General features: G+C 31.9%; 1 long non-coding RNA gene and 1 pseudogene across 1 annotated transcript in view; one reads left to right on the top strand and one right to left on the bottom strand.

Moving 5' to 3' along the window:
* The window catches only part of LOC18102496 (3-ketoacyl-CoA synthase 11-like), a 29,610-nt pseudogene extending 27,162 nt beyond the window's left edge, over positions 1–2,448 (top strand).
* The window catches only part of LOC127905886 (uncharacterized), a 96,575-nt gene continuing 73,087 nt past the window's right edge, over positions 1,275–24,762 (bottom strand). Inside the window, exon 2 of the long non-coding RNA XR_008060377.1 lies at positions 1,275–1,624. This is a non-coding gene — a long non-coding RNA (uncharacterized LOC127905886). The remainder of the gene's footprint in view (positions 1,625–24,762) is intronic.

A 24,762-nucleotide genomic window follows, 5' to 3' on the forward strand; every position in this document is an offset into this window, starting at 1 on the left:
GTGGAAGTGTTGAGTGCTTTTTTTTGGGTTATTAACTTGGTTCATGAGTTTGAACCGGATCACCTAAATTATTAAATAGTTAAATGAGTTTTATCGGTCAAAATCTTGGTTAATTCAACTAGTAACCTGAACCGATTTTGAATTTTGAATTTCCTACATTAATCTATCCGGTTGGCAAAGTTTTATAACTATGTAAAAAAAATTAAAAAAAAAATGCAGTACGAGCACACCACTCGTATATAAAAGACACCGAAGGTTTGAACTTTGATCACTGAATTCAGGTGTTGCCAATTGAACTTCATTGGTACTTGTAGAATATGGCAGATGAGAAGAAACAAAACCTGGAAAACAAACCTGTGTTGTCTCCACCTCTACCCGAGAGGAAGAAAAACACCTTACCAAACTTCCTTTTATCTGTTCAGCTCAAATATGTGAAACTTGGTTACCACTACTTGGTTTCCAATGCCATGTACCTCATGCTCATGCCAGCACTTTGCGTGATTTTTGCTCATCTTTCAACATTCACAGTTGATGAGCTTTGGAATCAACTCAAATTCAATTTTGTGACAGTAGTTCTTTCCTCAACCTCAATTGTTTTTACTGCTACACTCTACTTCATGAGCCGTCCAAGAAAAGTTTACTTGGTGGATTTTCATGTTACAAGCCCGGACCAGCTCATAAAGCATCTAGAGAACTCTTCATGCAGTTATCTGCAGCGTCCGAGGTTTTCACAGAGCAAAGCTTAGCTTTTCAAAAGAAAATCCTAGAGAAATCAGGCTATGGTGAAATGACCTACGCTCCAAAAGGCTTGATGCGTGTCCCGCCAGACCAGTCCATGGCTGAATCCTGGAGGGAATCAGAGATGGTGATGTTCGGAGCAATTGATGATCTCTTGGCCAAAACAAGGGTGAAGCCTAGAGACATAGGAATACTCGTGGTGAATAGCAGTTTGTTCAATCCCACGCCGTCTCTCTCAGCTAGAGTTGTGAATCACTACAAGCTTAGAGGGAACATTTTGAGCTATAATCTTGGTGGTATGGGCTGCAGTGCAGGATTTATTTCTATTGATCTTGCCAAAGACCTTTTGCAGGTATGCTACTTCAAATGACAAACTTTTAAGGTTTTTAAGGTGGTGCCCCTTTGGGATTTAGCAAATTAATTTAAATGATTTGACGACGGTACGGTTGATATATAGCATGATTTGCACATATGTATGATATTCTTAAAATTAAGCATGAGTTTGTACATATTTCAAGTCTACGTGTCAAAAGGTCTCGGGTTTAAATATTTCCTTTATATAATAAAAGTAATAATAATTACAAGGATTGACACTTCATTGTACCAGGTGCATCCCAACTCCTATGCCCTAGTGGTGAGCACCGAGAACATTACTCGCAACTGGTATTTTGGCAATGACCGATCGATGCTTGTCACCAACTGCCTCTTCCGTATGGGAGCAGCCGCAGTCCTCCTATCCAACCGGACATTTGATCGCCGTCGCTCAAAGTATCAACTTATCCGTACTGTACGTACACATAAGGGTGCAGATGATAAGTCCTTCAACTGTGTCTTGCAACGAGAGGATCTTGACACCCAAAGAGTTGGCGTCTCTCTCTCAAAAGACCTAATGGCTATAGCTGGAGAAGCCCTTGAAACGAATATAACCACTCTGGGCCCATTAGTTCTTCCAGTCTCCGAACAACTTCTATTCTTTGTAACCTTAGTTGCCAAAAAAATCTTCAAGATGAAGCTAAAACCATACATTCCTGATTTCAAGTTGGCATTTGAGCACTTCTGCATCCACGCGGGAGGAAGAGGTGTGTTGGATGAGCTTGAGAAAAATCTTGAGCTCACTGAATGGCATATGGAGCCATCAAGAATGACTCTTTATAGGTTTGGAAATACGTCTAGCAGTTCTTTGTGGTATGAATTGGCGTCCTCCGAGGCCAAGGGAAGGATCAAGAAGGGGGACAGAATTTGGCAAATAGGTTTTGGTTCAGGATTTAAGTGCAACAGTGCCGTGTGGCGTGCTATAAGAGCTATCGATCCGGCCAAAGAGAAGAATCCTTGGATGGATGAGATTGATGACTTTCCAGTTCGTGTGCCCAGAGTGGCACCACTTGTTTATTAAAAACAATATCATCTCGGAAAAAAGGTCACCGTCCATCGTTATTATTATTTCAATCGGCAATATTATATTGTTATCCGAATGCAGGAGTAATTATTAACATGAAATAAAAATGTTATTTTCACATCTCTTTTGGTGTCGAAATATAACATTATTGAAATTGGTGTTATAATGTAATGGTTCTAGCTATCTGTTTTCACGTTTCTTTGTGCAATCCTGTTGTAGCACTGATCGGGTCCGATGTTTAATGTAATGGCTATATCTCTAATGTCAGGTTCAATTGAGGTATTGGCTTAGAAAATAATTTGGATTATATTGAATCAACTTGTGCAATATTAAGTCAATTCAGACTAATCAATTTGGTTAAAATGATAATTTTTATGAAACTAGTAAAAATCAATTTAAAAAAGAATAAAAAGAACTCCAAGTCAACCTAGTATAACCTGTCAAACCTTTCACTCAAGTAATGAAACTGAGATAACTTTATAAAAAGTAAATTAAAATAAATTATGAAATTTATTTGGCCCGCATTTACAGTAGTTTAGATTTTTTTTTCTCAATAAAAAAATTTATAGATTTTTTCAACATGTTTTTTATTTTAAAAAAATTCTAAGTGAAAATCAAAATATTTATACATATATGCAATCAAATAAATTGAGAACTGTGTATATTAATAAGTGAAAAAAAAACAACCATAAACGATGACTAAATATAAAAACTGGAAAAATCGAAAGACATGTATTGATCAAAATATTTAATTTTGCAAAATGTGACATTTAGGCGGTTGTGTTTGCTAAATTTATTAATTAAAATAATTTTTTTATCCAATCAAATGATAATACAAATAAACACACATATTAAATTGATTGAATAAAATAAAAGAAAAAAAATAATACGTAAAGTTGTACATATTATAAATATTATTTAAAAATAAATTTCTTTTTATTTTCAGAAATAAAGTTCATCTATACAAAAGATTAAAAAAATATAGATTAATCATAAAAACCTCATCAAAAATTAAATGTTTAATTAAAAAATAATTATCATTTCAAATAGGCTTTCTAAATAACATAAAAGAGAGAAGAGATATTAATAAAAATAAAAATAAAAATAAAAATAAGATTAATATTAATATTAATTTTAAAAAATAAAAAGAAAAAAAGAAAAAAGTTTTTCTTTAACAAAAAAAAAAGAGTAAATAGTGTCGTCCACATTAAAATTTGTGGGGTGAACCCGAACCATGAACTCAACCGGTTTTTCCCCCTTAAATTTATGGCAAACCTAAAAAAAATGAACAATGTTGTCCATGGTAAAACATAAGGGGATGGACATTGCGGCTGCACAGTATTTAGCTCACACATTTTCCCCTTAAATTTATAGAAAAACCTTAAAAAGAAAACAATGACTAGTGTCGTCCACAGTAAAACACGAGGGGGTAAACAGTGTATCTGTATAGTGTTCACAACACACGCTTTAGTTTATTTAAGGTGAACTCGGATTATGAACTCAATCGGGTTTAATATTTTTCCCCCTCAAATTTATACCAAACCTAAAAAAAGTGAACAATGTCGTCTATGGATGAGGGGGCGAACAATGCGGCTGTATAATGTTCACCCCACATGCTTTATATATATATGAAAAATGGGAAAAACATTGTGGACTTGCATATTATTTTTCCCACGCAGTTTAGATTATACTAAATAGATTGTCTGCGCGTTGCTGCGGGTTACTTTTAGAAACATGCGCTGCTTGTAATTATGAGAAAATTGAAAAAGAAAATGTTTTCTAAGCATGCAATCAAGAGCTGATAGCATTAAAAAGGTATATGATTTGCTTTTAAGCAATGAATAAGTAGCATGCAAAAAACTTGCATAAACTATCTCGAATTTCATATAAGAATCAAATTGTAAAATGTAAAGAGAGATCAATCTAACATAGACATTGTTTGAACAACTCAAAACAAAAGGTGGCATGATATATATATATATATATATATATATATATATATGCACGACTCTAATTAAACAACCTAATAAACATTGTGTAAATTAATGACAAAAAAAATCATCAACAATAAAAAAAAGATGAATTGAGAAAACCAAGCGAAAAATAAAGATCAAGATATCTCACATCATAACACGGGTAATTTATTTGGTCATGTTTAACAAGTTCCTCTATCAAAATAAGTTTGTAATAGAAAAACAAATAAAATTTGTAATAGAAAACGACACACATAAAATTTATTGAACAATATATATAAAAAGAATACTGCAAAGCTGCATATATTAAAAATCTTATAAAAAATCAATATTAAAAACAATCTATATAAAATTAAGAAAAAACCAAAGATGAATCATACTCACCTCTCTAAAAACTAAATACACCCAATATCATTTAAAAATAATCACAATCTAATTAAAACATAAACCAAAAATTTATTTAGAAAAGTATACACAAATGATGCATTATTTAAAAAAAACAAAAAAAAGTATATATATAAAAAAGAACTAGGCCAAAAGCTTGTAGGTTTGGTAAGCTAGGCCCGACGCCTGACCTAATGAACCAACGGCCTGCACTTGGGCCTGCAATGCCAGGCCTAAGCGCATGCCCTTTTTTAAAGTTTAAAGGGGTGGACAACGCGTCGTCCGCCCCAAATATTTCAAAAAAAATAATGCGTCGCTTACTTCATCCTAGAATACGGCCACTATGGTGGCTGGAAAAACAAGGTCCGTCGTTTTTTCACCAAAAAATCTCATTTTCAACCCATTTTTTACCCTAAACACCTAGAAATAGGGGTGATTATTTTCAGTTCGGTTCAATTTTTATCATAAAAAGTAACCAAACCGGTTTTTTTAAATACCGAAACCGGTTCAAACCAACCGATTTCAGTTCAGTTCGGTTATTTTAGAACAAAAACCGGTTCAAACCGACCGGTTTAAGTTTGGTTTGGCTCTGTTTTTTCCAATTTGGCTTGGTTTTTCGGTTTCAAGCTTATAAAACCAAACCAAACCAGTTGGTTTTTTAAAAATTCTAATTAGTTTTTTTTACGGTTCGTTTTTTTCTAGTTTTCTCAGTTTAATCGGTTTTTTTATTTTTTTGCTCATTCCTACCTAGAAAACACCATAGAGACCTTGTTAAGCCAATCTATTGCAACAAAAAAGCCAAAAAAACCACCGCGAAATCCACTCAAAACAAAAATTCTTCCCGAGTTTAGATTTGTTGTTTTAGGTGTTTTGAAGGTAAAAACAAATACCTAAACGTAACCCCCTCATCATATGAAACCTTCTGACACAAAAATCAACCATTTTAGTGATCAGAATCTTCCCCAATAGCTACTTTCTCTCTCTAGACCAGAATCCGAGGACTCCCTCTCTCTCCTCTCAACAAAAAAAAGACTGAAAAAAGAGGAAAATGAAGTTAGGTATCAAAGTGTATTATTTTGAAATATAAGGTACCAATCACTTTATACCAAAAAAATATTAGGGATTAAAATGAATCTTTTAATGAAACTTTCAACCCTCTCCCAATGCTACCCGAGATTTTCACTTTAGTCCCTTAACTTTCAATTCAATCCTCCTTCCTATAAAAATACAATCGAAGGCTAATTTAGGCTCCAAAAATTCAAATCACGCAAAATAAAAGTTCAGAGATTAAAGTGAAAATTTTCAAAAATTACATTGTTCTAATCCACAACAGGTTATGAAATAGTGCACAGTGTTTTAGCTAATGTAAAAAGCTAATGCCTTTTAGTTTTGTACTAGTTAGGTGGCCCGCTTTACGTTGCGAGCCAACATTTTTTTGTCATAAAAAATATATAAAAAACTAAGACTCAAGAGCCTTGGGTCTAACTGCAGCGTCAGACCCAAGAGAATTGGATTTGGATCTGGCTGCACCGTCAAACCCAAGAGCTTTGGGTGCGGGACTGGCAAGAGCATTGGATCTGGCTACAACCCCGGACCCATGAGTAATTTTTATAATATTAATTATAATACCAATAGTAATATTTATAATACAAATAATTATATTTTTAATATTAATAATAATATTAAACTTGCTTGGCCCAAGTTCTTATAGTTTTTAATCCCTTTAAATCAAATTTATGGTTTTTCTTTAATATTAATAATATGTTATTTCAAATTTAATAATAATAATAATAATAATAATAATAATTTTTAATTTTATACTTCAAATCAAATCTGTGGTTGTTTTTCAATATTAATAATTTTTTTTTCAAATTTATTAGTTATCATATTAATAACATTAATTATAATAGAAATAATTATTATTATAATACAAATAATAATATTAATAATAATATTAAACTTGTCTAACCCAAGTTTAAGTGGGTCTAATAATAATATTAGACCCAAGAGCCTTGGATCCCTCTTAAACGTCTGACCCAAAAGCTTTGGATCCCTCTTAAACGCCAGACCCAAGAGCCTTGGATCCGGATGCTAGACCCAAAAGCTGCAGGCCCGAACACCGGATCCAAGAGCCTTGGGTCGGTCTGCAAGGCCAAACCCAAGAATCTTGGGCAGGTTGCAACGCCGAACCCAAGAGCCCGAACAACTTGGGCTTGACGCGCCTTTTCAGCCCCAAGTTAATTAGGTCTAGAAGGGGATGTCAAACCCAAGTTAATAATGACAATAATAATAATAATAATAATAATAATTGATTTTACCCTTCAAATCAAATTTATGTTTTTTTATAATAATAATATATTTTTTAAAATTTAATAATATTAATGATAATAATAGTTATATTAAACTCGTCTGACCCAAGTTCTTATAGTTTTTAATCCCTTCAAATCCAATTTATGTTTTTCCATTAATAGTATTAAGATTTTTTTTCAAATTTATTAATGATAATAATAGTTATATTAAACTCGTCTGACCCAAGTTCTTATAGTTTTTAATCCCTTCAAATCCAATTTATGTTTTTCCATTAATAGTATTAAGATTTTTTTTCAAATTTATTAATGATAATAATAATAATTTTTAATTTTACCCATCAAATGAAATCTACGGTTGTTTTTCAATATTAAAAATATTTTTTTCAAATTTATTAATTATTATATTAATAATATTTATAATAATAATAATAATAATAATAATAATAATAATATTTTTAATAATAATAATATTAATATTAAATTTGTTTAAGCCAAGTTTAAGTGGGTTCAGCTGCAATGTCAGGCCCAATAATATGACAGTCATGTCTAATCCCAGCGCCAGGTGTCTGATAGCCATACCATACCTCAACGCCTAGGGCTTGATAACTTTACCATGCCCTAGTAAAATCCAAACTTATCATTTTATTCCTAATTATTCTTTTAATGTCAATTAAATACATCTAATGAAAAAAACAATTCTACCCTCCATTACACATTACATGCTTAACAAGGTGTTTTTTTTTTAAAGTAATAACAACTCCATCATTATATTATTACAGTCCAAGTAATCTGTATCTAGATAACTAGTAAGAGGGTCCAAAGTGATTTTAATATATTGAATAATATAATATAATTTTAGGTAATATTTGCACAAAACAGCTGAAATAGTCCCCCCTTACTGGTACCAGGACCGAGCCACAGCAGGACTGGGCCATGTCTTCGGCAAGCCTGTTGTCGGCAGTGAAGAACTACCAAAGTTTTTGAATGAATTGACAGTCCTAGGCATGTTGAAGAAACAAGCTTAACCAGGACGTATTTATTGAAAGAAAAGAAAACGTGGACGATGGACGACGTGGTTTTGTCCCACAGGTTAAAAAAAGGCTTGTGATGAAATCGTTTCAGCCTAGCTTAAGTTTAATTTCCCATTCTTCTGCTTGCCGTGCATCTTTTATTCCCCGAGCTAAACTCAACAGAACACTCATTACCCAAAAAAAATAAACATACCCTTCCCCTGTCCCTTTCACTTGAAGGGTTAGTTGGAGTTTCTTCACAGATTATTGAAAATATGAAGGATAATTGTTTTGTGACGATTGATTGCGTCATCATTAAAATAGATAGTTTTAAATTGTGTTTATAGTTTTTTTAAAGTATTTTTTATTTAAAAATATATTAAAATTATTTATTTTTTTAAATTTATTTTTAATATTAACATATTAAAACCCTTTAAAAATATAAAATTAATTTAATTTAAAATAAAAAATTAATTTTTTAAAAAAGCACAGCTACCTGGAATAGTTAACACTCCTATAATCTCGTGGACATGTTGAGTGTTTTTTTTGGACTATTAACCCGGTCAAGTTTGAACCGGATAACCTGAATTATTAAAAACCTATCATAGCTAAATGAGTTTTGGGCTATTAATCGTTTCCTTCTTTTAGATTTGACCATCCTGTCTTCTTTCTTCCTCCCGGTTCGTTTCCCTCTGTTGGTGGCAGATCCGGCCGTTGGTTCACGGTCCAGATGTGCTACGTGGGGTTGAACCGATGAAGAAGAGTCGGGGATTTCTGGGTCTTCACGAGCTGGCGGCTGGTTCAGGAGAATGGGCTGTTGAGGCCGAGTGAGGAGATATCTGGGTCTCCTGGCCTGTGGGTTGCTGGCGGTGTTGAGGCGGAGACACCGCTGCTGGGAGTTTCGGGGAGTCCAGTCTGTCAGTGTTGCTTCCCTATTACTGTCGGTGGAAGGGCTGAAAGGAGAAGGGAAGGTCAGGCGGTGGTTCAAGAGCAAACGGGGCTCTCTCTGTGTTTCGGCCAGAGCTCAGAAGAGAAAATGAGCGGCCTTTTTGTTGGCTGGGAGTGTGGCCGGCTAAAGAGGGAAGAAGAAGATCAAAGGGGAGGGGGGCCGGTTTGTTTTTTTGGAGGAGAAGGGCCTGTTTTTTTGTGGGGTTCTCTCCTTTTGCAAGGAAGATGGAGGGCAAGCTTTTCTGGTTCTGGGACCAAACAAAACTCCAAGCCGAAAGGGAGTGGGGTGGCGGCTTGTCTGTAGATAAATTTAGGTTAGGGTTTTTACCTTTTCCCCCCCAAAATTTTCTCCGCCTCCATGCCTCTCAATTTTTTCTCTATCCTTTTTTTGCACTGTAGCTTGGTATTTATAGGCGAAGTGTTGTTTCCAAATTGGTCCCTCAATTTTTTCTTTTCTTTTTTTTTGGTAAATTTTGATTTTTCATATTTTTTTTGTATTTTTAAAAGCGACCAATATCAACGTCGACTCAACAAGAAAAATCGGTGATTGTAAAATTAACGCGTTAAAAGTTGAACGCGTTCAAAATACCTTCAAAAATTTAAATTTTTTTGAGATGGCGTTGAAAATGCTAAAAATGATATAAATATATCAAAAATATATTTTTTGGGTGTTTTTTTTTTGTTTTTACTATTTTTTGGTTTTTTTGAAAAATTTATCAAAAACATGGGTAAAAAATTAGGTAGCAACAAGCTGAATATGAAGGGCTTTCGAAGAAAAAATTATTGTTTCAATTATGAGAAAAATTTAGAGGGGGAAAAAATTAATTACCTGATTGAATGTAATAACACTAACGCAGTTAGTAGCAAGAAAAGAGGAAGAGTATTAAAAATACGATATATTAAAGATTACTCAAGTGTGTGTATACATGCACATGTGCAACCTGGAGAGTGAATTCAAATTTGAAAGTATTTAGCATATCATTTATAAGCCTATATTTAACAAGCTCAGAACCATCAACATATCAAAAAAAAAAAAAGATTCAAGTACTATCTAAACCCCTTTCTCTCTCTAGACCGGAGTCCAACAACTACCTCTCTCTCCTTCTAACAAAAAAAGAACTGAAAAAAAAATGAAGTTATGTACCAAAATGTATTGTCTTGAAATTCAAGTAACCAACCACTTTATACCAAAAAAATATTGGGGATTAAAATAAATATTTCAATGAAACTTTTAACCCGCCCACAATGCTACCCGAGATTTTCACTCCAGTCCCTTAGCTTTCAATTCAATCCTCCTTCCTAAAAAATTGCAATTGAGGGCTAATTTAGGCTTCAAATAGCCAAATCACACAAAATAAAAGTTCAAAGATCAAAGTGAAAATTTCCAAAAACTACCGTGTTCTAATCCACAGTTAATTATGAAAGAGTGCATAGTGTTTTAACTAATGTAAAAAGTTGATGCCTTTTAGCTTTGTACTAGTTAGGTGGCTCATGCTACGCCGTGAGCCAACTTTTTTTTAGCATAAAAAATATCAAAAAAAAGTTAAGACCTAAGAGAATTGGCATTTGGGCCGACTGCACCACGAGACCCAAAAGTCTTGGGTGTGGTTCTGTCTGCAACTTCAGGCCCAAGACTGTTGGGTCTGGCTGCAACATCGGACACATGAGTAATATTTATAATATTAATTATAATATCAATAGTAATATTTATAATACAACTAATAATATTTCTAATATTAATAATAATATTAAACTTGTTTGACCCAAGTTCTTGTAGTTTTTAATCCCTTTAAATCAAATTTATGGTTTTTCTTCAATATTAATAATATTTTATTTCAAATTTATTAATGACAATGATGATAATAACAATGATAATAATAATAATAATAATAATAATAATAATAATATTTAATTTTACGCTTCAAACAAAATCTTTGGTTGTTTTTCAATATTAATAATATTTTTTCTCAGATTTATTAATTATCATATTTATAACATTAATTATAATAAAAATAATAAAATTTATAATACGAATAATAATATTAAACTTGTCTGACCCAAGTTTTAGTGGTTCTGACTACAACGCAAAGCCCAAGAGCTTTAGGCCCCTTTTAAACGCCAGGCTCAAGAGCCTTAGATCTGAACGCCAGACATAAGAGCTGCAAGCTAGGACACCGAACCCAAGAGCCTTGGGTCGGTCTGCAAGGCCAGATCCAAGAGCTTCAGGTTGGCTGTAACGCCTGACCCAACGCCGAACCCAAGAGGTGTGAACTCGAGGGGGCTGCCGGATCCAAGTAACTTGGGTGTGGCGCCCTTTTCTAGCCCCAAGTTACTTGGGTCTCGAAGGGGATGTCTAACCCAAGTTAATAATAATAATAATTATTATTATTATATGTTTTTTTCTATAATAATAATTTTTTTTTCAAATCTAATAATATTAATGAATATAATAATATTTATAATATTAATAATAATGTTAAACTTCTTTGACCCAAGTTTTTATAATTTTTAATCTCTTCAAATAAAATTTATGATTTCTCTTTGATAGTAATAATATTTTTTAAGAATTTATCAATGATGACAATAATAATAACAACAACAACAAACTCGTCTAACCTAAGTTCTTATAGTGTTTAGTCCCTTCAAATCCAATTTATGTTTTTTCTTCAATAGTAATAAGATTTGTTTTCCAAATTTATTAATGATAATAATAATAACAATAATTTTTAATTTACCCATCAAATCAAATCTATGGTTTTTTTCAATATTAATAATATACAAATTTATTAATTATTATATTAATAATATTAATTATAATAAAAATAATAATATTTTTATTATAATTAATAAGAGCCTTGGGTCCTGACGTCGGACCCAAGAGCCATGGGGTCTAGTTGCTCTACCTAACCCGGGTGCCTAGGGTGTGACAGTCATGCCTAATCCTAGTGCCAGGTGTCTAGCAGCCATGCCATGTCTCGACGCACGAGGCTGATAGTTTTGCCACGCCTTAATACCTTGGGCCTGACAGCCATACCATGCTCCAATAAAATCTGAACTGACCATTTTGTTCTCAATCATTCTTTTAATGCCAAATGCATCTTATGGAAAAAAACAATTCCATCCTCACTGCATGCTTAGCAAGTTTCTTTGGCAAGGACATCTCCATCATTACACTGCTTCAATCCATAGAAATTTATATCTAGATAAACAATGAGAGGGGCACTGAGCCCTTTTAATATATTGAATAATATAATATAATTATAGGCAATATTTGCACGAAACAACTGAAATGGTCCCCTTACAGGTACAAGGAGCAAGCCACAAAAGGACTAGGCCATGCAGGTAGAATAATTAATGATAGATGGCTTCATCCAAAAATCCTATTTCAACCTATTTTTGACCCAAAATGCTTAGAAAACACCCTTGAGATCTTGTTAAACCGATCCATTATCACAAAAAAGCCAAAAAAAACCTCCATAAAACCCGAAATCCACCTAGAACAAAAAATCTTCCCGAGCTAAGATCTGTTGTTTTAGGTGTTTTGAAGGTAAAAAAATTCAATTTATGTTTTTTCTTCAATAGTAATAAGTTTTTTTTTTCAAATTTATTAATGATAATAATAATAATAATAATAATAATAATAATAATTTATTTACCCATCAAATCAAATCTATGGTGTTTTTCAATATTAATAATATACAAATTTATTAATTATTATATTAATAAAAATAATAATATTTTCATTATAATTAATAAGAGCCTTAAGTCCTGATGTCGGACCCAAAAGCCATGAAGTCTAGTTGCTCTACCTAACTCGGGTGCCTAGGGTGTGACAGTCATGCTTAACTCTAGTGCCAGGTGTCTGGCAGCCATGCCATGTCCCAACACCCGGGGCTGATAATTTTACCACGCCCTAATGTTCTGACAGCTTTACCATGCCCCAATAAAATCTGAACTGGCCATTTTGTCCCCAATCATTCTTTCAATGCCAAATGCATCCTAAGGAAAAAAACAATTCCATCCTCACTGCATGCTTAGCAAGTTTCTTTAGCAAGGGCATTTCCATCATTACACTGCTTCAATCCATAGTAATTTATATCTAGATAAACAGTGAGAGGGGCACTAAGCCCTTTTAATATGTTGAATAATATAATATAATTATAGGCAATATTTGCACGAAACAACTGAAATAGTCTCATTACAGGTACTAGGAGCAAGCCACAAAAGGACTGGGCCATGCAGGTAGAATAATTAATGACAGATGGCTTCACCAAAAAAATCCTAATTCAACCTATTTTTGACCTAAAATACCTAGAAAACACTCTAGAGATCTTGTTAAACCAATCAATTATCACAAAAAAACCAAAAAACCAGCCAAAACCCGAAATCCACCTGTAACAAAAATTCTTCCTAAGCTAAGAATTGTTGTTTTAGGTGTTTTGAAGGTAAACAAATTCAATTTATGTTTTTTCTTCAATAGTAATAAGTTTTTTTTTCAAATTTATTAATGATAATAATAATAATAATAATAATAATAATTTTTAATTTACCCATCAAATCAAAACTATGGTGTTTTTCAATATTAATAACATACAAATTTATTAATTATTATATTAATAATATGAATTATAATAAAAATAATAATATTTTTATTATAATTAATAAGAGCCTTGGGTCCTGATGTCGGACCCAAGAGCCATGGGGTCTAGCTGCTCTACCTAACCCGGGTGCCTAGGGTGTGACAGTCATGCCTAACCATAGTGCCAGGTGTCTGACAGCCATGCCATGTCCCGACACCCAGGGCTGATTGTAACATCCCACATCGAAAAAAGAGTGTCCAGAGCCCGGGGCTGATTGTAACATCCCACATCGAAAGAAGTAGGGTTGGGCTGATTGTCCAGAGCCTAGGGCATATTAAGACAGTAAGTACCTAACCTTGTAGGACGTGTTTTGGGGTTTGTGGGCTGCCAGGAACAAAACCGTGAGGCGTGGAAGTAGGGTTGGGCTGATCCATAACGGATAATATTCTGCAAGGGGGAGTGGGTCGGGCCTTACATATGGTATAAGAGCCGAGGAAGACTCGTTCTTAAGGTGGGGGGGATTGTAACATCCCACATCGAAAGAAGAGTGTACAGAGCCAGGACATATTAAGGCAGTAGGTATCTAACCTTGTAGGAATCGTTTTGGGGCCTGTGGGCTGCAAGGAAAAAAACCGTGAGGTGTGGAAGTCGGGTTGGTCTGAGCCATAGCGGATAATATTTTGCAAGGAGGAGTGGGCCGGGCCTTACACTGATAGTTTTGCCACGCCCTAATACCTGGGGCCTGACAGCCTTACCATGCCCCAATAAAATCTGAACTTACCATTTTGTCTCTAATCATTCTTTCAATGTCAAATGCATCCTATGGAAAAAAAAAAACAATTATATCATCACTGCATGTTTAGCAAGTTTCTTTGGCAAGGACATCTCCATAATTACACTGCTTCAATCCATAGTAATTTATATCTAAATAAACAGTGAGAGGGGCACTGAGCTCTTTTAATATATTGAATAATATAATATAATTATAGGCAATATTTGCACGAAACAGCTGAAATGGTCCCCTTACGGGTACAAGGACCAAGCCACAAAAGGACTGGGCCATGCAGGTAGAATAATTAATGATAGATGCCTTCACCAAAAAATCCTATTTCAATATATTTTGACCCAAAATATCTAGAAAACACCCTAGAGATCTCGTTAAACCAATCCATTATCACAAAAGGCCAAAAAACTGCCCCAAAACCCGAAATCCATCCGGAACAAAAATTCTTCCCGAGCTAAGATATGTTGTTTTAGATGTTTTGAAGGTAAAAAAAATTCAATTTATGTTTTTTCTTCAATAGTAATAAGTTTTTTTTCAAATTTATTAATGATGATGATGATAATAATAATAATAATAATAATAATAATAATAATTTTTTATTTACCCATCAAATCAAATCAATGGTGTTTTTCAATATTAATAATATACAAATTTATTAATTATTATATTAATAAAAATAATAATATTTTCATTATAATTAATAAGAGCCTTAGGTCCTGACGTTGGACCCAAAAGCCATGAAGTCTAGTTGCTCTACCTAACTCGGGTGCCTAGGGTGTGACAGTCATGCCTAACTCTAGTGCCAGGTGTCTGGCAGCCATGCCATGTCCCGACACCCGGGGCTGATAATTTTGCCACGCCCTAATACCTGGGTTCTGACAGCCTTACCATGCCCCAATAAAATCTGAACTGGCCATTTTGTCCCCAATCATTCTTTCAATGCCAAATGCATCCTAAGGAAAAAAAAAACAATTCAATCCTCACTGCATGCTTAGCAAGTTTCTTTGGCAAGGACATTTCCATCATTACACTGCTTCAATCCACAGTAATTTATATCTAGATAAACAGTGAGAGGGGCACTGAGCCCTTTTAATATGTTGAATAATATAATATAATTATAGGCAATATTTGCACGAAACAGCTGAAATGGTCCCCTTACTGCTACCAGGAGCAAGCCACAAAAGGACTGGGCCATGCAGGTAGAATAATTAATGATAGATGGCTTCATCAAAAAAATCATATTTCAACATATTTTTAACCTAAAATACCTAGAAAACACCCTATAGATCTTGTTAAACAAATCCATTATCACAAAAAAGCCAAAAAAACCGCCCCAAAACCCGAAATCCACCCGGAACAAAAATTCTTCCCGAGCTAAGATATGTTGTTTTAGGTGTTTTGAAGGAAAAAAAATTCAATTTATGTTTTTTCTTCAATAGTAATAAGTTTTTTTTTCAAATTTAATAATAATAATAATAATTTTTAATTTTACCCATCAAATCAAATCTATGGTTGTTTTTCAATATTAATAATATTTTTTAAATTTATTAATTATTTATAATAATAATAATAATATTTTTTATAATAATAATAATATTAAACTTGCATGTCCCAAGTTTAAATGCATCTGGTTGCAACGCCAGATCCAAGTATTCCGATTTTATCCTTAGTTGTTTTTTTAATATCAAATGTATATAATAACAAAAGACAATTTCACCTTTATTGCATGTTTAGCAAGTTTCATCGTCACATTGTCCAATCAAAAATAATTTATTTACAGATAAACAACAACATGACACTGAACTAATATAATTATAGGCAATATTTACAGGAAACAGCTGAAATAATCTCCTTACGGGTACAAGGAGCAAGCCACAAAAGGACTGGGCCATGCAAGTAGAATAATTAATGATAGATGCTTTCACTAAAAAATCCTATTTCAATCTATTTTTGATCTAAAATATCTAAAAAACACCCTAAAGATCTTGTCAAACCAATTCATTATCACAAAAAATCACCCCAAAACCCGAAATCCACCCGGAACAAAAATTCTTCCCGAGCTAAGATCTAAAAGCCATGAAGTCTAGTTGCTCTACCTAACTCGGGTGCCTAGGGTGTGACAGTCATGCCTAACTCTAGTGCCAGGTGTCTGGCAGCCATGCCATGTCCCGACACCCGGGGCTGATAATTTTGCCACGCCCTAATACCTGGGTTCTGACAGCCTTACCATGCCCCAATAAAATCTGAACTGGCCATTTTGTCCCCAATCATTCTTTCAATGCCAAATGCATCCTAAGGAAAAAAAAAACAATTCAATCCTCACTGCATGCTTAGCAAGTTTCTTTGGCAAGGACATTTCCATCATTACACTGCTTCAATCCACAGTAATTTATATCTAGATAAACAGTGAGAGGGGCACTGAGCCCTTTTAATATGTTGAATAATATAATATAATTATAGGCAATATTTGCACGAAACAGCTGAAATGGTCCCCTTACTGCTACCAGGAGCAAGCCACAAAAGGACTGGGCCATGCAGGTAGAATAATTAATGATAGATGGCTTCATCAAAAAAATCATATTTCAACATATTTTTAACCTAAAATACCTAGAAAACACCCTATAGATCTTGTTAAACAAATCCATTATCACAAAAAAGCCAAAAAACCGCCCCAAAACCCGAAATCCACCCGGAACAAAAATTCTTCCCGAGCTAAGATATGTTGTTTTAGGTGTTTTGAAGGAAAAAAAATTCAATTTATGTTTTTTCTTCAATAGTAATAAGTTTTTTTTTCAAATTTAATAATAATAATAATAATTTTTAATTTTACCCATCAAATCAAATCTATGGTTGTTTTTCAATATTAATAATATTTTTTAAATTTATTAATTATTTATAATAATAATAATAATATTTTTTATAATAATAATAATATTAAACTTGCATGTCCCAAGTTTAAATGCATCTGGTTGCAACGCCAGATCCAAGTATTCCGATTTTATCCGTAGTTGTTTTTTTAATATCAAATGTATATAATAACAAAAGACAATTTCACCTTTATTGCATGTTTAGCAAGTTTCATCGTCACATTGTCCAATCAAAAATAATTTATTTACAGATAAACAACAACATGACACTGAACTAATATAATTATAGGCAATATTTACAGGAAACAGCTGAAATAATCTCCTTACGGGTACAAGGAGCAAGCCACAAAAGGACTGGGCCATGCAAGTAGAATAATTAATGATAGATGCTTTCACTAAAAAATCCTATTTCAATCTATTTTTGATCTAAAATATCTAAAAAACACCCTAAAGATCTTGTGAAACCAATTCATTATCACAAAAAATCACCCCAAAACCCGAAATCCACCCGGAATAAAAATTCTTCCCGAGCTAAGATCTATTGTTTTAGCCTAAAAATGAATCCGGTTGCAACACCAAATCCAAATATTCCGATTGTATCCTTATTTATTTTTTTAATATAAAATGTATATAATAACAAAAGACAATTTTACTTTTATTGCATGTTTAGCAAGTTTTATCGTTACATTGTTCAATGAACAATAATTTATATACAGATAAACAGTAACATGACACTAAACTAATATAATTATATGTAATATTTACAAGAAATAGCTGAAATAGTCCCCTTCTGGTACGAGGACGGAGCCACAGCCGGACTAGGCCATGCGGGCAGAATAATTAATGATCGATGGCAATACTGTGGTGGACCGTGGTGTTGGAATGAATTGTCAGTCCTCCTCCTAGGCATGTCCACCCGAGGGATTTCTGTGAAGTAGAAACAAACTTACCAGGACGTATTTATTGGTCTGCATTCTATCATCGCGCCTCATTTAATAGCCTCAACTATAAATCATAACCATTAATCCCTTGTACCGTCATCATCTTTTAACCACTTCCCTTTCATCTCCTCTCTCTTCTGTTTTTTGGCTCCATTCTAGCATCTTTTGTTAATATAAAAAATAAAATATATTTTAATATACTTTTACATGAAAAAAAAAAAACAATTTATAGTTAATAATAATATTTTTTTAAAATTTAATAATATAAATGAATATGATAATATTTATAATATTAATAATAATATTAAACTTGTCTTGCCCAAGTTTTTATAGTTTTTACTCTCTTTAAATAAAATTTATGGTTTTTCTTCAATAATAATAATATTTTTTTAAATCCTGATTTTTAACCAGACATCGAGACTCGCCTTGCGGTTTTCCAAGCCCTTCGCGCCAAGCAAGACCGCTCTTGCCCCTTTCCTTTCTCCATTCCGCCTCTTTCTTTGCTTTGTTTATTAATGATAATAATAATAATAATATTAAACTCGTATGATCCAAGTTCTTAATAAATTGAATAATATAATATAATTATAGGCAATATTTGAACGAAACAATTGAAATAGTCCCCTTACGGGTACCAGGACTGGCCATGAGGGCAGCTAAGTGTGTTTGTTTTTGATGTATCGTTTGTGGATGTGATTTGAAAAAATATAAATTTTAAAAAATATGGTAAGCTGAGGTTAGTTGGATTGAGATACGTGTTTGGTAAAAAATATGGTTGAAGCTTATGTGCATCAAAAAACATGTATAAAATATTTGGTAGTTGTGTGGTTGCTTTTCAAAGTGCTTTTTACATAGAAATACATTAAAATATTTTATTTTTATTTTTTAAAAATTATTTTTGATATCAGCGCATTAAAATGATGTAAAAACACTAAAAAAATATTAATTTGAAGTAAAGAAAAAAAAATAAAAAAATTATCAATTTTTTTTAAAAGCTCTTTTGAAACATAAAAACAAACAATGTTTTACAAAACTTAATTAAAAAAATATATAAAAACTGCATAAAAAAATTACATTTCAAACTTAATTTTTTAATGAATCTCACTAATTTTTACAGTTAACGAACACCTTACTATAATTTTTTGTGGACTGCAAATACAAAGGCAGGTGAAAAACAAACGAGTGTAATCGATGGCTTCGGCAAAACTGTGGTCGACAGCGAAGAACTACCAAAAGTCTTTGAATGAATCGACAGTCCTAGGCATGTCCAAGAAACAAACATACCATTAATAATATTTTTCAAATTTATTAATTATTTATAATAATAATAATAATAATATTAAACTTGTATGTCCCAAGTTTAAATGGATCTGGTTGCAACGCCAGATCCAAGTATTTCGATTTTATCCTTAGTTATTTTTTTAATATCAAATGTATATAATAACGAAAGACAATTTCACCTTTATTGCATGTTTAGCAAGTTTCATCGTTACATTGTCCAATCAAAAATAATTTATATACAGATAAACAACAACATGACACTGAACTAATATAATTACAGGCAATATTTGCAGGAAACAGCTGAAATAGTCCCCTTACGGATACAAGGAGCAAGCCACAAAAGGACTGGGCCATGCAGGTAGAATAATTAATGATCGATGCCTTCACCAAAAAATCCTATTTCAACATATTTTGACCCAAAATACCTAGAAAACACCCTAGAGATCTTGTTAAACCAATCCATTATCACAAAAAAGCCAAAAAACAACCCCAAAACCCGAAATCCACCCGGAACAAAAATTCTTCCCGGGCTAAGATATGTTGTTTTAGGTGTTTTGAAGGTAAAAAAAATTCAATTTATGTTTTGTCTTCAATAGTAATATGTTTTTTTTTTCAAATTTATTAATGATAATAATAATAATGATAATAATAATAATAATTTTTAATTTTACCCATCAAATCAAATCTACTGGTTGTTTTTCAATATTAATAATATTTTTCAAATTTATTAATTATTTATAATAATAATAATAATAATATTAAACTTGTATGTCCCAAGTTTAAATGGATCTGGTTGCAACGCCAGATCCAAGTATTTCGATTTTATCCTTAGTTATTTTTTTAATATCAAATGTATATAATAACGAAAGACAATTTCACCTTTATTGCATGTTTAGCAAGTTTCATCGTTACATTGTCCAATCAAAAATAATTTATATACAGATAAACAACAACATGACACTGAACTAATATAATTACAGGCAATATTTGCAGGAAACAGCTGAAATAGTCCCCTTACGGATACAAGGAGCAAGCCACAAAAGGACTGGGCCATGCAGGTAGAATAATTAATGATCGATGCCTTCACCAAAAAATCCTATTTCAACATATTTTGACCCAAAATACCTAGAAAACACCCTAGAGATCTTGTTAAACCAATCCATTATCACAAAAAAGCCAAAAAACAACCCCAAAACCCGAAATCCACCCGGAACAAAAATTCTTCCCGGGCTAAGATATGTTGTTTTAGGTGTTTTGAAGGTAAAAAAAATTCAATTTATGTTTTTTCTTCAATAGTAATATGTTTTTTTTTTTCAAATTTATTAATGATAATAATAATAATAATGATAATAATAATAATAATTTTTAATTTTACCCATCAAATCAAATCTATGGTTGTTTTTCAATATTAATAATATTTTTCAAATTTATTAATTATTTATAATAATAATAATAATAATATTAAACTTGTATGTCCCAAGTTTAAATGGATCTGGTTGCAATGCCAGATCCAAGTATTTCGATTTTATCCTTAGTTATTTTTTTAATATCAAATGTATATAACAACAAAAGACAATTTCACCTTTATTGCATGTTTAGCAAGTTTCATTGTTACATTGTCCAATCAAAAATAATTTATATACAGCTAAACAACAACATGACACTGAACTAATATAATTACAGGCAATATTTGCAGGAAACAGCTGAAATAGTCCCCTTACGGATACAAGGAGCAAGCCACAAAAGGACTGGGCCATGCAGGTAGAATAATTAATGATCAATGCCTTCACCAAAAAATCCTATTTCAACATATTTTGACCCAAAATACATAGAAAACACCCTAGAGATCTTGTTAAACCAATCCATTATCACAAAAAAGCCAAAAAACAACCACAAAACCCGAAATCCACCCGGAACAAAAATTCTTCCCGGGCTAAGATATGTTGTTTTAGGTGTTTTGAAGGTAAAAAAAATTCAATTTATGTTTTGTCTTCAATAGTAATATGTTTTTTTTTTTCAAATTTATTAATGATAATAATAATAATAATAATAATAATTTTTAATTTTACCCATCAAATCAAATCTATGGTTGTTTTTCAATATTAATAAAATTTTTCAAATTTATTAATTATTTATAATAATAATAATAATAATATTAAACTTGTATGTCCCAAGTTTAAATGGATCTGGTTGCAATGCCAGATCCAAGTATTTCGATTTTATCCTTAGTTATTTTTTTAATATCAAATGTATATAATAACAAAAGACAATTTCACCTTTATTGCATGTTTAGCAAGTTTCATCGTTATATTGTCCAATCAAAAATAATTTATATACAGATAAACAACAACATGACACTGAACTAATATAATTAAAGGCAATATTTGCAGGAAACAGCTGAAATAGTCCCCTTACGGATACAAGGAGCAAGCAACAAAAGGACTGGGCCATGCAGGTAGAAAAATTAATGATAGATGCCTTCACCAAAAAATCATATTTCAACCTATTTTTGACTTAAAATACCTAGAAATCACTCTAGAGATCTTGTTAAACCAATCCATTATCACAAAAAAGCCAAAAAACCACCTCAAAACCCGAAATCCACCCGGAAAAAAAATTCTTTCCGAGCTAAGATCTGTTGTTTTAGCCTAAAAATGGATCCGGTTGCAACGCCAAATCTAAATATTCCGATTTTATCCTTATTTATTTTTTTAATATCAAATGTATATAATAACAAAAGACAATTTTACTTTTATTGCATGTTTAGCAAGTTTTATGGTTACATTGTTCGATGAACAATAATTTATATACAGATAAACAGTAACATGACACTGAACTAATATAATTATATTTAATATTTACAGGAAATAGCTGAAATAATCCCCTTCCGGGTACCAGAACCAGCCACAGCCGGACTAGGCCATGCGGGCAGAATAATTAATGATCGATGGCAAAACTGTGGTCGACCGTGGTGTTGGAATGAATTGACAGTCCTCCTCATAGGCATGTCCAAGAAAGTAGAAATAAACATATCACACTATTTAACCACAGTTTTAACCAAACATCTATTTTTTCAATCCACAACCACAACAGCTACTACAATACAAATCACACTATTTGAATGAATCGACAGTCCTAGGCATGTCCAAGAAACAAACTTACCAGGACGTATTTATTGGTCTGCATTCTATCATCGCGCCCCATTTAATAGCCTCAACTATAAATCATAACCATTAACCCCTTGTACCGTCATCATCTTTTAACCACTTCCCTTTCATCTCCTCTGTTTTTGGGCTCCATTTCAGCATATTTTGTTTTTTTTTTTTAATGTTTTTTATATTAAATTAAATTTTTTAATTTTTAATTTTTAATTTTTTTTACATATTAATATAAAAAATAAAATATAATTTTTTTTAATATATTTTGAAATAAAAAAAACAATTTTTCAAACGATATCAATTCAACAATAGCTGCCGACTTTTGACAGTTTCCATGTATTTTCAGAGAACTACGTGCAGGGTTAGATACGAAGAATTTAACCTCATCACAACAACAAATAAAATATTTTTTGAAAAAATATTAATATGTGAGCATCATACGTACACACGTGTATGTGTGTGTGATGAGAAATTAAGTTAATCATTTGAGATGCGTCGAAGATTTGAAGACTAGAAGTAAGGATAGAGGGAAGAGGAAACAAGGAATATTCAGTGGATCAATGACATGCTATGTTAAAAATAATTCAGTTTCAGGTTCGAGCTCTGTGGTTGCTCATATAATGGTTATTAGAGGCTTATATGATCGTTAACTTCAGGGCCCGTAGGATTAGTCGAGGTGCGCGCAAACTGGCCCGGACACCCACATTAAACTAAAAAAAATAATAACAATTCAGTGTGTTGAATGTAAACATGCTTTAATTTCAACAAACTTTTAATTTAATTTTAATATAATTTTTAATTAATTTTAAAATTAAATAATAATTGAAAAACTTGAGAGTTTGAACTAACATATATAAATCACGATAAAATTTCAACCTCTCTATAACTCCTACATAATATCTTAAAATCAATTATATTGTAATTTTGATATTTTTAAATGATGAAAAAAAATCACCAACTGAAAAAACGTTAACTAGTCTATATTAAAAGTCTATTGACCCGTGCTCTGTCTTTGTTAGATTAATTTTTTTAAAACATAAAAAAGACTATTGAGAGCACGAAGAGTTTTTTTTTATAATGTTATGAACTCTGATCAAATGGGTCAATCTTAAAATCTTTTGTCTCAGTTTTTTATCTAATTCAAGTTTCAAATTAAATCGTGTGAGAGGTAGTCTGATTTAAACAATCAATTTTATGGATCCAAATGTAACGTGGATGACTAATGAAAACATAACTTAGCTTTTAAAAAGAATTCAAGATAAATTTTTTTTAAATATTGAGACAATGACAGATTGAATCAATCCCGATCCCCCAATAACCCGGATCATGAACTCTATTTGATTTAATAACCTTTTTTTTTATAAACTTTTTTTAATTATATAATAAAAATAGATACTCATAAAATTAAACACCAACCATAAAATATATATTTATTTGAGACTATGATAAACCTATAGAAAATAAACAAAAATAAACCTTATAGTCTATTTCCTAACCAATCCAATATTGAAGGACAAAATAAAAAAAAACATCCAGTATGTTAGTAAACCTGTCAAACCTGTGAATCAGGTAACTGGAGCTAGCATGTCAAACCAGTGAACGGGGTTATGGACTTCACTGAGATTATAATTTTTTTTTTAAAAAAAATTATTTTTTATTTAACTTACAATAATAAAAATAGACGATCGCAAAATCGAACATTAACTCAATACTAAGATATTTTTTGAGACCGTGATAACTCTATAAAAAACAAATCGAAACCAATTATGAAATTGAATTCCCAATTAATTCAATATCTATAGATGATATCAAAAAAAAATTAATCTTTCCAAACCCGCGAACAATATCAACCAACCAAACATGTGAACAGATTTATGAACTTTAAAAGAAAAAGTGGACGATGGACGACGTTGTTTTGTCCCACAGGTTGAAAAAAGGCTTGTGATGAAATCGTTTCAGCCTAGCTTAAGTTTAATTTCCCATTCATCTGCTTGTCGTGCATCTTTTATTCCCCGAGCTACACTCAACAGAACACTCATTACCCAAAAAAATAAACATACCCCTCCCCTGTCCCTTTCACTCGAAGGGTTAGTTCGAGTTTCTTCACAGATTGTTGAAAATATGGAGGATAATTGTTTTGTGACGACTGATTGCGTCATCGTTAAAATAGGTAGATTTAAAATGTGTTAATGATTTTTTTAAAGTATTTTTTATTTAAAAATATATTAAAATTATATATTTTTTTAAAATTTATTTTTAATATCAACATATTAAAACCCTTTAAAAACATAAAATTAATTTAATTTAAAATAAAAATAATTAATTTTTTAAAAAAGCACGGCAACCTGCAATAGTTAACACTCCTATAATCTCGTGGACATGTTGAGTGCTTT

This window comes from Populus trichocarpa, chromosome 10 (assembly GCF_000002775.5).
Source record: "Populus trichocarpa isolate Nisqually-1 chromosome 10, P.trichocarpa_v4.1, whole genome shotgun sequence".
NCBI lineage: Eukaryota > Viridiplantae > Streptophyta > Magnoliopsida > Malpighiales > Salicaceae > Populus > Populus trichocarpa.